The sequence below is a fragment of the Grampus griseus genome (assembly GCF_964374135.1).
Source record: "Grampus griseus genome assembly, chromosome: 7".
In the NCBI taxonomy this organism is placed as follows: domain Eukaryota; kingdom Metazoa; phylum Chordata; class Mammalia; order Artiodactyla; family Delphinidae; genus Grampus; species Grampus griseus.
The window spans coordinates 30925318-30940724 of NC_139001.1; the positions used below are offsets into that span (position 1 = coordinate 30925318).

The 15407-nt window shown below is 39.9% G+C and overlaps 1 protein-coding gene across 2 annotated transcripts in view; it reads right to left on the bottom strand.

Moving 5' to 3' along the window:
- The window catches only part of PARD3B (par-3 family cell polarity regulator beta), a gene marked incomplete at its 5' end in the record, with an annotated part of 1039339 nt that overhangs the window by 720367 nt on the left and 303565 nt on the right, over positions 1-15407 (bottom strand). The gene's annotated exons all lie outside the window — the stretch shown is intronic.

A 15407-nucleotide genomic window follows, 5' to 3' on the forward strand; every position in this document is an offset into this window, starting at 1 on the left:
GATTTCACGTCCCTGCTCAAAACCCTCTCATCTAATCTAATGCTTCCCCAATTTACTCCAAATAAAAGCCAAAGCCCTGGGGCTTCCCTGGTGGCGCAGTGGTTGAGAGTCCGCCTGCCGATGCAGAGAACACGGGTTTGTGCCCCGGTACGGGAAGATCCCACATGCCGCGGAGCGGCTGGGCCCGTGAGCCATGGCCGCTGAGCCTGCGCATCCGGAGCCCGTGCTCCGCAACGGGAGAGGCCACAACAGTGAGAGGCCCGCGTACCGCAAAAAAAAAAAAAAAAAAAAAAGCAAAGCCCTTACTGTGACCCACAATGCTCTGAAAGATCCTCCCCCTCCCACTGCACTCAACCGACCTCAGCTGCTCCCACCCTCCCCTTCACAGTCACCTCCAGCCACAGATATTCCCTTGCTACTGCTGCAAGAGTCCAAGCATTCTCCAGTCTCAGGGCCTTTGCACTCATTGCTCTCTCCACCCTGACTGCACCTTCTCAGGGAGGTCTTCCTCTTCACCCCATCTTGGATAGTATTTCCCTCCTCACTCTGTCCCCTCTCAGCCCTCCCTATTTCTCACCACCTGTTCTATAATCGCATTTCATTGTTTCTCTCTCAGCAGAATGTAAGCTTCAAGAGACACTCAACACGTGTGTTAATAAAGAATAAATGCTAAGCATTCCACTAGTTGCCATGCACACAGTTATGCATAATTATTAATTATTGCCTCCAAGGAGTCCTCATTCCAAGGCAGAAAAACATGGACATATAAACACAGGGTCACGAGAATGGGAATAGAAGCCACATACAAGGTTCTAAGAGTGCTCAGAGGAAGGCACTGTTAAATACTGAAGGCTGGAGGATGGGCAAATTCAGAAAAACTGTCCAAAGGGAGAGACTGGGAGCTGAGTATTGGCTGGCAAATAGTAGCTCTCAGGTATGGTGGTGACAAGAGCGGAGGAAACATTCCAAGGAAAATAAAACATATTGGGGGGCCCAGAGCATGAAGAACAGTGAAATTTAGAAATAAGTCATTGCGTTTGGCTCTGGTACTAGGTTCTACGTAGAAAGGAACAGTGGGAGCCAAGGAGATGGGAAAGGGAAGGAGGAGAGACAGAAAGACCCATTCATGCCAGGCTAGACGTAAATCAATACAGGACACACAAATGCACGTATGTGTGCAGACAGTTTTGTGGGGGGAGGGGTATGTATGAATTGCCTATGTATGTGTATATATATATTAATATAATATATATGTGTATATGCTTGTATACATACGCACACACACAGATGACGAGTCTCAGGAACTTGTTTATGATCTTCTACTTCTACTTTCTAATTTTCTATTGCTACACATTATGCTCTTAATAGAATATTTAGAACCCCACAAAATTATATAAATATGAAATGAGAAAACCTCTAAACTCCAAGTGTTTTCTCAAAAAATAAATAAAAGCCACCTCCTGCCCTCCACTTCTATTGGCTTACAGAGGGAGTCTGTAGCAGTGTGCAGATACCAGGATTAAGAGCGAGCTCAAAGCAAGGTCTTTTCTAGGAATGTCCTCTCTCCACTGCATCCCCAGCAAAAGGCTCATCAATCTACACAATGGTCCTTGGCAGGGACTCCCTTCTGTCCCTATAGACTGCCAAGCGCCAACTCCCAAACGGCAGCCAGCTGATTCTTCTTTCACTCACAGAACCCAGATCAATAAGCGATCCTTAGCAAAAAAATTAATCGAAGTGAAAACAGGTACGAGGACCTAAATTTTAAGCTTGATTATGTGGTGCGAATGCAAAGAGGTTGTGCTGCACAAAACTCTGGCAGGTCTTTCTAAAAAAATGGAACGCATTAGAATAATAAAGTAACCTGAGGGTATGGCTCAGAGAAAAATGTGGCCGGTTTTCAATGAGACGGCAGTAAGCTTTTTACTGCAGTGTGGCAAGCACCTCTTAATAAAGCAAGATTAGAAACTGTCCAGGGAAAATATTTGTGTTATTTTGAACACTGATTAAAACATTTTGTGCGGATCCAGCACAGGAGTGCCATATACTATGCAAGACCCACTGTGGCACTTGGCAGAAAATAAATCATCGAGCTCTAAAATCTGCTGTGGTTGCTGTCTTCATTACAGAGACCTTGCACGCAGCATACAAAAACATCTATAACATCTGCAGCACCTGGATGCCTGCACTATTAAACATCGATACAATCTGTGTTCATATCAGCTCCATGCTAATCAGATCGATTACTACTGATATGGTGTCTTGCCACAGTATTGTAACGCTAACCAAACAAATGCAGCTAAGGGGAGATAATTCAGGTATATATGTATTCAATAGCACACTGTAAAAAAACAAACAAAAAATAAACAAACCAAAAGGAATCAACAGAAAACATACAAGGTGCAGCTGTGTCCTGGGCAGGCAGATTCCCTGTCAAGTCCTGAGTGGTGGTGCTGTACTTTTGCCAGGAGTCATTAAAAAAGGAACATAATATAGTTTGATGCCATAAAGTGGACTTGAAAGGGAAATGAGATTACTGCCGCTGCTTAGCATGGCAGAGGTAATTAGCTGCACAGGTAATTAGATACAGATTCCTAGCCTATCCTAGCGGGGGCAGTGGATGGTGGCAAGAGATAATATCTCTTGCCCGTTGAAAAGGATCAATGTCACAGTTGTTTGAGATCCAAACCAACATCCGCACCAAACATTCTAATCCTCCAGACAGCAAAGAGGCTGTAGTAGCTGCAGTAAAACGTGCTATCACTTCATAAAAATGAACTAGGGAGGACGGGATGGGAGACGGGGCAATCAGGGACATCCTGCCTCACTGTAGCTGTCAGTCCTTAGGCCACGTATCTATCTCAGTTGTCATTTTGTGACACTCTCAGTGGAGAATGTCTCCTGGCTTCTCTTCCGCTAATTTCATTTATCACAAAATCTTCAGACAAAGAAAATGGTGGGCGGGGGGGAGAAATCAATGACAGCACCCAAAACATGGAAAATCCATTAACATAGTCATCCTTTAAATAATTACCCAATGAATTTAATGTATGTCTAATGTACACACATTTTGGCCAAAAGCTTCTATTTCATCAACCAAGCTATCCCTACTGCTGGTTATGGAGGCAAATGAAACTTCTTGACTAGTGACTGAAAATAATTTCTCCTACTCTCAGCAAAGCACAAAGAGTTTCCATACCACCATGCTATATTCTATGCTCTATCATCATCTGCTGAAAAGACACTGATAAAAAACAAATCAAAACTTCCACATTATTCAATAAATATTTGAGAAATGACTATTACATATGTAATCCAGAACCAAAGCATACCTTCCTACACATACTTGTGCCACTGAGTCATTGATGTGGCACCTATACCGCCAGGTGGGAGCCACATGGATTGGAACTGTGGTGAGTGCTACCCACCAGCACATGGAAAAGGCAAAGCATTCAGCTGCAATAAAACAACCCCAGAGAATACATTCCAAAAGTAAAATGAAACTACTGAAAGAAAACAAAAACAAAAAACTCTTCACACCTTTCTATAGGAAGAAACAAATCACCACATAATTCAGATGGTTTTAGAATCAGCAGTTCTGGGTAACTGATTAGAATACTTCCCATTTAGGAGCATGGTTATTAGAAAATCAGTTAGTTCACTGGAGACTTGCAGATAGGTTATTCTGAAAAAGTCCTAACACCTTCAATTTTCTCTTCACCATCCTTATTTTGTGGGTTCAATGGAAGACCAGATGGAAAAAACTAGAGTAACTATTTTGACACCCTGAATGATGATCAGAGATAAGTCTAGCCAAATACAACAGCATGAATAAACTTTAGTTACAATATTCACTTTTTTGTTCAAATGTTCTTAATGCTACTTGGTATCATATTTTTTCTTAAGATGAGAGAATGGTTGCTGCCATCTTGCTGGCCTTGAACAGTCACCTTAGGGCTGGCTTCATGCCTACGCAAACACCTGCAGTCAAAGAGCCACAAGCTTTCTTGGTTTAATACTTGGTTTGTTGCTGTCCTGAATTTCTGAATTTCTTACTAAGCTTTGAACAATGTGTTTGCCATTCTCATCTTGCACTCAGCGAGTTATGTAGTTGGTACCACCCACTGAGGAAGTTGGCAAACATGGGCTTCCCTTTATATACGGTAGAAAGGCCATATTCGGTAGGAAGGCCATTTGCCATACAGCATTCACGATATGTCTAATTCTTAACCATGTAAGGACTGAAATGATAAAGGAGCAGAAGTGATCTTTATAGGTGTAAGGGATGTGGAGCAACCCATTTGCTGTGCCCACTCATGGCCTGAAATGGCCCTGAAGAGGTTAAGTGTCTGGGAGGCAAAATGAAAGAGAAGCGGGGCTGACTCGGGGTTTCCCTAAAATGTTGGAATGTCATCAGATTCCTGAAGCACTGAAGCCTGAGAGTTGAGTGATTTCATATCTACTTATCTTACCCTTTCGTTTGCATATAACGTACCTCTCCTCTGCCTCTGCTTATCTGGGAGATAAACAACCTATTAAAAGCACCATGTCTAATTCTTCACAGAATCCACCAGATAGTTATAAAATGGCTAGCTATTCTCTCCTAGGCCTACTAAATAGACTGCTTCCTTCTTAGTATTTTACTGGATTCTCAAAAGGTTTCTGTCATCATGACCAAAAGACTTTTCTTAGACCTGATCATCTTGGGCCTTTCATACCTTCTAACACACCCATGTCCCCCTCTGAAACCGACTTCAAGGCCTTGTCTTTTCCTTTGGCTGTGAGACACAGTACTCTTCCCTGTGCTTTGTCTACCCTCTGACTGCTAACTTCTCTTCTCCAAGGACATCCCAGTCCACTGCACTTCTAACTCCGCATCACCACCCAGTCCACTCTGCAGCGAAGACGTCAAGCCTGGCATCCTCAACCTCGGCCATACTGCTGATGAATACACCAATGCACACCCACCAAGGTTTAGTGGACATATCCACACAGGTGTCTAGGAAAGCATGGAATCTTTTCAACCCTTCTAGCTTTCTATCCGCCTACAAAATCAGTGCTCCCTCCTGTCTAACATGCTGCATCCGCCATTTTGATCTCAGCCTCCTCATGACTCTCCTGCTACTCAACACTCCGGTGCCCATGCCATGCACCTCTCTGCCCTTCTTGCACACTCCCTCCTAGCTGAACGCCCCTGTGTACTCCTCAAGATCAGCTCAAATGTCACCACTTCTCTGAAGACTTTTCTGCCTATTCAACTGCACAATGAGCTCTTGGTTATAAACTCAGGACACCCAAAGCCTGTGTAACTTTTGGTTCTGACATATATGCTGTCTTGTCTCACGCCTCTTGCACAGCTGCCCAGAGTTGCTATTTAGCTTTTCGTGTGTATTCACGTTATGTCTACAGTTACACTGTATTCTGCTTGAGGGCAGGGATGTGATTTTAAATTTTGCTAAAACCCCCAAAGGGAATGAAATGAGACAGGTATAGCATAGTGCTGAATCAATATTGCTAAATCAAAGAAAACAGCTTTCTCATTTATAGTAGTTTGGCCTTCTTTTTATGTACAGAGTCGCTTACCACCATTCTCAAATAAATTTATTTTATTTTTAAAGTGGTATAATTTCTTGAGAGTTTTGCCTTTAAAACTTGTTGTAACTAGCCAACATGCAGGAGGGATATCCCAAACGTGGCCAGGTTTGCCTGGATGAACAGCTACCCTTGTAAATGACACATGAACAAGCAATGGCCTCTGCTTTAGGAATATTCCACTAATGCTTTTTAAACAAAGATATATGTAGGCGACAAGTGACTCAGCTTCCAAAACAGGCTTACATAAAAATAATCACATTGTTTTAGAACAGAAGATTGTGTTTAATTGGTAATTTGTGCATTCTAAGATGGAAACATACTACTGTGGATTCTAATGCTCTCTTAATAAATGAATTACAGTAATGTAATCCAATTACTGTTCATCTCTATTGAACAGATAACGTTCCCTAAACAAAAAACAAAGGAATCAAAGGGATCCAGTTTACCTAGCTTTGAACAGATGGCACTGAAAACTGATTTTAAAAAAAATAATGCCTCGATGGGCTCGCTGTATAAAATGTTCAGGGTAATGATACATGCCCTGCAGGCCTTTGAAAATGCTGCGACTGCCTGTCAGACACCAGGAGTGACTGTTAGGCAGTCACAGTCATTAGGCTAAAGCCCCATCTCAAAAAAAAATTGCCTTTGTATGACACCCTGATGTTAAACAGACCAACTGTCTGACAATCCCTCAAAGGACAAGAATCCCCAAGTGTCCTCATCTCTAGATCATTTTTAGTCCACAGAAAACATTTTTATTCTTCAGCAGTTCCAGCCAGCCCAAAATGAACCAAATGGTTTTCATGGGGCTTGCTTGGCACTGAAGAGATGTTACTGATTATATTTGTTTGTATGATTTCATATGCTGCCTAGACACCAACCTCAAATATGTTTAATTTCTATATTCTTCATCCGAAAGCAAACCTAAGCAGGTCTTGCTTAATAATATCAAGTATTTTCCTTTGTTAAAAACTAGCCTTCAGCCTAAGGACTATTAGTCCGAACTGTCAAGTGTGATAGAAATCCACAGACTGAAGCATAATTCATAAAACATCAAGACCCAAAACATTGGCAGGCAACACCCAGGAATTCACCAAGAGAGATCTCAGAGCATTTCTAATCTTTACTGGAGACACTGGTACTAGAGCAATGGTGACAGATCTCTTGATGAGGGTCAAAATGCTTACGTTACAATGGCATGACTTATGATGGGAGTTCATAAAAGCAGGCTGAAAACACACAACTTAATTTCTGACTCTGGTTTATGGAAAAGCACAAGGATAAGTCTTGTCTCCCAAATCCCTATGTGAAGATGTAACCAATTCACCCAGACAAAACTCATTAGATGACTCTTATCTTTGACCGCTGGTTCATCTTGGTGAATGCTTTGTAGGTTTTGTAAACAAAATTGAAGGCTTTCAAATAGTTTGAAGGATTATTTTGAGCCACAAAATTGTGGACAGAAGAACACTGGAAAACTGAGTTTGTGATTCAGCTCTTCTTTGCAGGTGTTCAAGTGCTCTGTAACATCACTTGGAAAATGAAACGTGGGAAAAATGAATCTGTTCTGGGGATGACCACGACGCAGAGAAGCTGTTGCCACACATAGCAAACAGTTCAGAGGAGCAGAATGTAGCTCATTCAGCATTTGGTCCACAAACGTTTCTTGAACAATTACAGGGTATGCTAGCCTCCACTTGAGATACGTTGGGTTTTAAGATGTTACGGAAAAACGTGAAAGAACTTTTGGCCAACCCAATAAAACGAAAGCCCCTGAATCTTCAAGGCTTTCACAGTCCAACTTTGAAATCAAACACACATATGCAACTAACTAAACACCTGAAACATGTTATAATATATTCTCTACAATAATCAGGTTCAACAGGCTTGGTCTGCAATCTCTATATCCTTTCTAACAGTCAACCTCTAAGGGGGAGAAGCACAGATCTGAATAAAGTTCCAGTTTTATTCAGAGAAAAAATGTAAATTATTATTCACGTGATACTCCAAACGGATTGAAGAAAATTAAGAAGTGCTTTCTAGACGTAGACTACAAGGTGTCTTTACAAGAGTAATAGAAGCTCATTTCTGTTCATAGAAAAGTCTAGTCCATTGTTCCCTGTCAAGGCATACAAAGAACAGGGTTGGAATAATCCCCCAAATTCCACCAGGACTCCCTAACTCATCCTGAATGGTGTTTTACGGTACTGAAGGTTAGCTCTCTGAGGTTCCATTGTAGCAGTTTTTAATTTTTGGAGGTTCACAATCATCTGACCTTCCTCAAAAGTATTCTAAGTCAGTGACTGGGAGGAAGGGCACGATTTTGAAGTTCTAATAAGCTTGCCGATGATGCTATGCTATCCACAACCCACTCTTCCGAGTAGCAAGATTCTAAACCTAAGTCATAATGTTGAAAGATCCTGCAGCAGCACCCCTAGTTTGTAGGCCATAGAATCAATCCACAGCCCTCAATGTGTACGTTTTATCAAGGAGTCTGACTGCCGACATGTTAAGCAATCCTTTGTGAGGAATGAAGGAAGAGAGGTGAATAAAATAGACAATCTACAGATAAATTTTTTGTAAAATCAGCCATTTGGCAAAAAAACAAATCAATCCAGTGGTAAAGTGACCACTGATATTTCTAGAATACCTGATATTATGCTAAATTTTAGAAGGATTATAAAAGGATTATCAGTCTGTTGTCCTCATGGAAGATGTAATCTAGAAGAAATATTTAGAACAATTTAGCCCTAAATTTAATGATAATGACTGCATACAATGGGAAGAAAGTATCTGCTGGTAACAAAGATTTCTCAGTGGATTCTCCTTTCCAGAAAACAGAGGAATGGTACAGATTTTTAAACATGTGGAATTCACAAACTGCTTTTCTTGAATATGCAAAGTTTTGAAATTAAAATCAACACCAGCCATTGTATTCCAAAGGCAGTGAAAGTTAGTTCACAGCTTCATGCTTCAGGGCAGCTGAGACCTTGCTCCATCACTTGCTAAAGTAAAAAGGAAGCATGCATGTATATCCAAGTACATCTAAGAAGGTGTTTTTGCTGCCTGATAGCAGAATGTGTCTCAGACATGCTTCAATCGAGGCTGTCCGCTATCTACCAGACCCTCTAAAGAATGACAACCATAGTATAAAACCAATTCTTGGTACCTGGGTCTAGCTTTGCCCCTCTTACCACATTCAAGATTTAAGACAGTGCAAGAGCACCCCTTCATCACTCTGGGAGAGGAAGACTGATGTCTAGCTAATAACTGATGTCCACCCATGGGATAGGTACTCTGGGCTCCTGATTACAAACTCATGCTCCCTCTGTACACTCCAACCCTCTACCACTATCCCAGACTAGGCTCCCGTGTCAACCATGCACAGGGCCTCAGATCTTCTTCCATTAGCCTGGCCTGGTATCTACCAGCAATTTACCTTTGAAAGAAGTCCCGTTAGCATCAGCATGCCACTGTTGGGGACCATCCACCAAATCCAAGAGATGCTATTTTTCAGATTGAGATATACGAGTTAAAATAACTCATTTCCCCAGCCACTGAAAATGACAATGTTGAGTCACTCATAACTAAAAGAAAGAAAAAAAAAGCTTAAATCTTCTTGTTTTTGAATTTTATTAAGCAAAATTCCATGTTACGTTACATTATCAATGTATAAGTTAAGTTATACATAAAATAAATAGCATTTTGCTGAAGAAATAACTGCCAAGCAAGGTTTGCCAATTTATAGATTTTGAGCTGTTAATCTACTCTGCATTCAACCAAAAAAAAGAAAAGAAAAACCTACGTTATGCATTCAAAAATGATATTTTACAGACACAGATTAAAAAAAGAAAAAGAAAAAATTAAGTAGCTAAAGATAACATCTGATAGGGTCAAGTTTTTCTAAAGCAGACCTCAAGAAAATATTTGCCTCTACTTATATATGAGAGAAACATGAATTGTTTTCAGTGGTGTGAGATTATTTTGTCAAGATGGAAGAAATTTCATAGAAATTTCCTAACCCGACACAACAGGTAATTCCAATGATTTTGCTTCCAATACTTCTCCAGCTTATTTTTTTCTTAATGAAATATGATAAAATATTAATTCAGGATGCCAAGAGACATACACAAACAGAAACATTGCAGCACGTTTGTTCTAACATAATTGCAGGATGTTGGCTCCTCTCCTAGATAATTATTGCATTAGTTAGCTAGGGCTCCCTATAGGATTATGCAATTTTTTTTTTTTTTTTGCGGTACGCGGGCCTCTCACTGTTGTGGCCTCTCCCGTTGCGGAGCACAGGCTCCAGACGCGCAGGCTCAGCGGCCATGGCTCACGGGCCCAGCCGCTCCGCGGCATGTGGGATCTTCCCGGACCGGGGCACGAACCCGTGTCCCCTGCATCGGCAGGCGGACTCTCAACCACTGCGCCACCAGGGAAGCCCGGATTATACAATGTTTTTAAGTAGTCAAACCAGATAGCCTGTCCATGGGAAAGTCATTTGTGTGCAGCCCCACATCAGCTGTACGTTTCTAGGAGATAACAAGCCTTTTGCATACTCTGCTGTATTCCAAAACCACTATGTATATGGAACTTGCAGGCACCCAGCTAAAGACAGAGATGGAGAACAGCTGATAACTCCAACAAGCTAAATGATGTTAAAGCCCAAACAACTCCTCCAACCTTTCTCAAAGAACATCGAGAGCAAACCTTTTCTTTTCTTGGGCTTTGACAGCCCCTTTGAAAACAGTGAGAAGTATCTTTTAGAAAGGGAGTCATTTTATAGAGCAATTTTCCACATATCGGAAGTTGGCAGTCTGGAAAAGAAAATCAGGGATCCAATCTATTCCTTTTGAGAAGCACAATCCAGATACATCAAAGAAATGAACCCTTCAGAACAGTCACATCATGTCTGGTCAATATAAAAAGATGCTTCGCTATTTCACACTTAGTAAAACAAAGTGCAAAGAACCTCGCCTTTCCTTCCCACTGAAATTCTACTAATGATCAGTTAGATTCCATTTCAATCTGACTACAGTCTGGAACCTGGCTTTTGTCGGCCAATCCAGCACTGGCAAACAGAATATGCCCAGTGAAATCCAGGCTCTGCAAACCTAATTTCAGAATCAAGTTATGAGCTGTATGTACAAAAACTGATTAGCCACAAGTATACAAGCCAAACCACCTCCAACCAAATATTCAATTCCCCAGACTTGTAATGCTGATAAGAGAGAATCTTTAAGAGCTTTACAAAGGACATAGCATGTGAGCAATCAAGAGTTATTTTAGAATCTTACACTACCTACAACCCATTAAGACATTTGGTTCCCAAGATAATACTCTGGCCTAGATTCCTACAAATTATCTATTTTTACATTGGTTTCCTCCACGAGTGTCACATTGCTGCAGAATCTTAGCAACTTTAGAGCTGACCATGACATTACAAGATATCCAGAGAGGGAGGTGATTTGGCCAGTGCTACAGAACATGAGTTGGGATGAGGATAAACACCATACCCTGGTTACCCACACTCACATATATGAGCTCTCTGATATGGCTTAGTTCATACCTTCAAGTCTCATTTTATGATTTCAGAATCATAAATCCAAACAGCTGAAGCGTGTCCTGAGAAGTTCTCCCACCCCAAGCACTTAAAACAACTATTCTTTGTTGGCCACCCTGTCACAGTCCCTGCTTGAACTACTGTCTGAGATGTAGAAACAGGGAGCTTCAAGAACCATGATGGTTACAAGATGTAACATGATGGTTACAAGAACCATCTAGTAACAAAAATGAGTTAATTTCTTTCACATTTGCAATTTAAAAAAACCCAGTGGTCACCATTATAGAATACTGCCAGAGATCAACCCTTCATGCACCTTTCCTACAAAACAACTATAATCGAACCATTCTGAAGTGATGACAATTACAGGAGTAAAACATTTATAGCATACATCTTTTCACATCCCAAATAGCTAAGGGCATCTAAAGCAACCAACAATTACAGCTTTCTGCTTTAAGTACTGAACCTTCTGTAAAGAAAAAAAAAATCATTGTCAATCTTGTAAACCTAAATAACTGCTGTATGCTTCATTTCCTTCTTCCCGCACAGCATTCCTATAATTTACAATTTTCTAAAAAAAGACCTCACTAATAATCACATACATTCTGTCAAAGCTAGCAATAAAAAGTTCTGCTCTTAATCCTGATATACAATAGAGCAGAACTCACTTCACACTCACCCTTAATGTGGCTCTTCAAGAGAAATAAAAATTAAATTCATAAATATATGTGTGTGTGTGTGTTATCAGTGAATGGGAAACATATACATATGTCATATACATATCAAAAGTGAAAAGATACTTGGGCTATTTATTACCCTTAGCTAGAAACATTTTTATTTTAAGGAACATATATATATGTTATTAATACTTTATGCTTTTTATTCCATCTCACTGAGATATAATTGACAAATAAAAATTGTATATATTTAAGGTGTACATGTGATGATTTGATACCCTTATAGACTGTGAAACAATGACCACAATTGAGCTCATTAACTCAACTGTCACCACCTCACATAGTTACCTTTCTGAGAATATATAAGCTCTACTCTCTTGGCAGATTTCCAGGATACAGTACACTATTTTTAACTGTAATCACCATGCATGCACTGGACCCCCAGAACTTATTCATCTTATAACTGAACCTTTGTACCCTTGAACCAATATCTCCCCATTTCCCAACCTGTAGACCCTGGCAACCATCATTCTACATTCTGCTTCTGCAAGTTCGACTCTTTTATATTTCACATGTGAGATCATGCAATATCTGCCTATGTCTGGCTTACTTCACTTAACATAATGCTCCAGGTTCATCCACCTTGTTGCAAGTGGCAGGATCTCCGTCTTTTTTATGGATGAGTAATATTCCCCTGTGTCTAAAGTACACACACACACACACACATATATACAAATGCATACATACACACACACACACACATATATATATATACACACACACACACACACATATATATATATATACACACACACACACACATACCATGTTTTCTTTATTCATCAGTCAATGGATACTTAGGTTGGTTCCATATCTTGGCTACTATGAAAATGCTGCAGAGAACAAGGGACTACAGATGTCTCTGAGATACTGGTTTCATTCCCTTTGGATAAATACTCAGAAGTGGGGCCACTGGACCCTATGGTAGCTCTATCTTTTATACTTGAGGAACCTCCATTCTGTTTTCCATAATGACTGTACCAAATTACATTCCCACCAAAAATGCACAAGGGTTCCCCTTTCTCTACAACCTCTCTAACACTTGTCTTTTTGATAACAGCCATTCTAACGGCTGCGAGGTAGTATCTTTTTGTGGTTTAGATTGACATTTCCCTGATGGTTACTGATATTGAGCATCTTTTCATGTACCTATTGACCATTTGTATGTCTTCTTTGAAAAATATCTATTCAGGTCCTTTGCCAATTTTTTTTTTTTTTTAGCTATTGAGTTGTATGAATTCCTTTCCTTATGTATTTTGGATATCAAACCCTACCAGATAGATGGTTTGCCAATATTTTCCCCCATTCTGTAGGTTGCCTTTTCATTTTGTTGACTGTTTATTCTTATAAAAATTTGCTATTCTCTTATTTTAACATAAAATAAACACACACATGACTGTAAGTGTCAGGGAAAAACTGAGACTCTACTTAGAAAAACAGAGAGACTCAATTTTAGATCAGACTGTACCTCTATGGTCCAAAACCACTGTTCGGGTTTTTATGTTTAACCAATTTTATTCTACAATATGGGACAGTTACATGTCAATTAGCGAAGTCTAATAAGAATTTAAAGAATTTATATAATTACACACCTAGTTTTAGTGCTTTGCCTAAGATCATTGTCACCTCCTATAAAATACTTTTCATTAAAAAATGCAATTTCTTCAGTCCTTTGATGGGACATAATTAGCTTTTCTGACATATCAAAGTCACCTTGTAACACTAACTCTTTGCTGCAACACTGAAGCCAGGTGTGCTGTTACATGAGTTTTTTCTTTACAGCACCAACAGAACTGTTGACGGATGCCTCGGTAGTTTAATATCTGACAGTAGGTTCAAGTAAATAACATTTTTATTTAAAAAACTATAATATATAGTGATAATGAAGAGCAGAGGCAGCCTTTTCATTTACAACCTGTCTATAAATTTTGGCAGGAAATTTGAAACTAATTTAATATGTTCAGTCTGAGGAAGTTACTCAATTCTGAGAACACAGTTATAGTTAAATTGCTGTAGCCAGAATTATTCTCTCTGAAATAAACAAAACAATGATGTAGGGCACCTAACTGATGTTTCCAAACTGACACATGGTATTTGGCTAGACTTGAGTAGAAACACAGAGTTCTCCGGTTTGCAAACGTACTGCTATTATCATTACTAAATAAATCTTAATTTGCTGACCCTTGCTACTTGCAAACATTAATGGTGTTTTTCAGAAAGTCGTATATTGAGCCCTTGTAAAATACTGGCACCTTTCGTGATATTCACTGGTGGACAGACAGAATTATATACTTCACTTTAAATAAACACACCATACAAAATTTCTATAGCTGAGTGCTTTCATTTACATTACATCTATCTTCAAATTAAGAGCTTTTCAATCAAGACTTCAGACCATGTAAGGCAGTGGCCTTTCCTGGTAAAATTTAATACCTTAACAGAATTTAAAATTTAGTAAGAAGCGGACTTGATGAAAATCCACTCCAAGGAAGCAAGATTCTAAGTGTCTGGAAAGAGGGATCCATGTAAACGTAAGGCAACTTCTCCCAGAGTAGAGGCAGAGGTACACCTTGTTAACAGCACTCAAATTAAAAAATCAAGATGTGTAGGTTTCCTTGCATTTTATCTGTTAGGTCTACGTGTCGGCCAAGGCCAAGGGTAGTAGGAGGTAACTGCCACTTCTTTATATTTTGTAGAAAATCAAAATCCTTTAACTCAACCCAGCAATCATTTTGTCTATACAAACATATCTCCAGTTACATGATAGATAACAATAGGAAAAAAATTGGTTTGCTCAGGAAAAGTGTGCTTTATAACCAACTTTAAGAAAATATTTGCATTTAAACTAGATGCACCAATACATAGCTCTTACCAAACATCGATTGACGTGAGGCTATTTGCAAAGCTCTGTAACCTCCGTGTTGTTGCACTTTGAGACACGATATTTAAGGCAAACAATGCTTTTGATGCAATTATAGAGCGTAGCACCGTCCTCTTGTTCACCACTCAACTAATAAACCGCTCACTGAGGCAGGGTTGGATACTGCTCTGTTTCCACAGGCCCAGGCCAACATCTCTCAACTCCATCAACTCTGGGTACAATTCCCTCTTCACCCCAGGTCCTCCAAAAGCTCTGGGAGAAGCCAGCAAAGGAGTGATTCCAGAAACTGAGGAAAGGCCCAAGAGCTGTTTTTCAATTTTGAAAAAGAGCTTTCAAGAAATCCTGCTCTTAGTCAACTAGTCCCCACAGGGACCCTAAAGCACTCTTCCTGTATAGTTCTTTCTCATTCCTTCTTCAGCAGGGTCCTCTGTGAGTTATCAACAAACTAATGACGTGCTATAAGATTTTTAAGGCCTTCTTCTGAATCCTACCTTTAAAATTCTTAAAGCCCATCCCCTTTTTACACACTTACAAAGGGATGTGATGAACACTTAAAACACCCAAAATGGATTAAGAACTAGTCTGAGAATAAAAAGGTCGTCTGCCTATAAATCACCAGATGAAAAAT